Below are 1189 nucleotides of genomic sequence, written 5' to 3'. Positions count from 1 at the left end.
GTGCCCTGTCACCCTGGCAGGTTGGGGAAACGCTCAGTCCAGGCTTTCTTCATCTCCTCAGTATGGCCTTTCTGAGGATTTTCAGGATTCAGGAAGTTTTAAGAAATGACATTTCAGAGTCCGAAGTACGCACTTTTAAAAGCTTTCCCTCCAGAAATGTTCCAGCTACACTCATTCCCTTGCTGACTGAAAGCTTCTATTCCCCAGACTCTTCCTATTGTTGTTTTTAACTATTGAATTTGCAAAATAATAGTAATAAATAATTAGTTTGCCTTTTATTTTGTGTTTATGTGACTACTAGTGAAGCTGAACTTTTGCCCCCCTTTTATGACTTTTGAATTTCTTTTTTTCTATGAGCATTCTGCACCTCAGTGCATTCTCAGTGATCTAGGGAAAATTTTTCCCACATGGAAATCAGGAAGTCATCTTAGCTGACTATGATTCTGCCTCTTGACAGCCATATCATTCTGGCACCTGAGTGCCTTATTCTCGTGGACACAGTGAGGAGTGCAATGCCTGCCTTCTGGGTACCTTGAGGTCTGGGAATGTTGCTTATAAGATACACAGAAATATAAACCCTCATAGATGGATCTTCCTGGCTATGTTACCTTGGGGAGGTTCTCTAACCTTTCCATGCCTCAGTTTTCTCACTATAAAATGGGGATAATAATAATATCTATAGCAGATCACAGGTTTAAATGAGCGGCTCATAAAGATTGCTTAACACAGTGTCTGGCACACTGGGAAGTGGAAGACTCAATATATTTTCCCAGTTTTTATCTATGATGGATCTTTGAGATCTTTCATTCAGGCAATGGACAGAGCTTGCTGGTGATGAGTTGATGGTAGACTCTTGGCATGTCTGAGCTCCTAGACCCTTCTAGAAATCACTCCCTTCACTTAGATCTGGCAGACTGGGGGCCCAGAGCAGGAAAGGCACTCACCAAAGTCACTCAGCAAATGAGAGGCTGGGACAGGATGGATGAGGATGTTGTCTCACTAAGTTTCACCCCTGACCTGTTGCGGGCCCCCAGTGCCTGCCTCCCGAGTGGCTTCTCATCATGTATGGAAGTCCCCCGGGTGCTGGAACATGGTTACCTGGGGGAAGAACAAGGTCACCCTGTAGCCCACCTCCTGAGGCCCATAGAGAGCAGGAAATGCCACCTCCCAGGGTGGGTCAGAGTCTCTG

At 45.2% G+C, this 1189-nt stretch overlaps 1 protein-coding gene across 1 annotated transcript in view; it reads left to right on the top strand.

Annotated features, from left to right (window-relative positions):
* LOC100966144 (liver carboxylesterase 1-like) overlaps positions 1 to 1189 on the top strand; it is an 81577-nt gene that overhangs the window by 5057 nt on the left and 75331 nt on the right. The window lies entirely within an intron of this gene.

This window comes from Otolemur garnettii, unplaced genomic scaffold (genome assembly GCF_000181295.1).
Source record: "Otolemur garnettii isolate 467f Iridium unplaced genomic scaffold, OtoGar3 scaffold00058, whole genome shotgun sequence".
Lineage (NCBI taxonomy): Eukaryota > Metazoa > Chordata > Mammalia > Primates > Galagidae > Otolemur > Otolemur garnettii.
The sequence above is the reverse complement of the archived record's forward strand: the minus strand, read 5'-3'. Positions and strand labels throughout refer to the sequence as shown.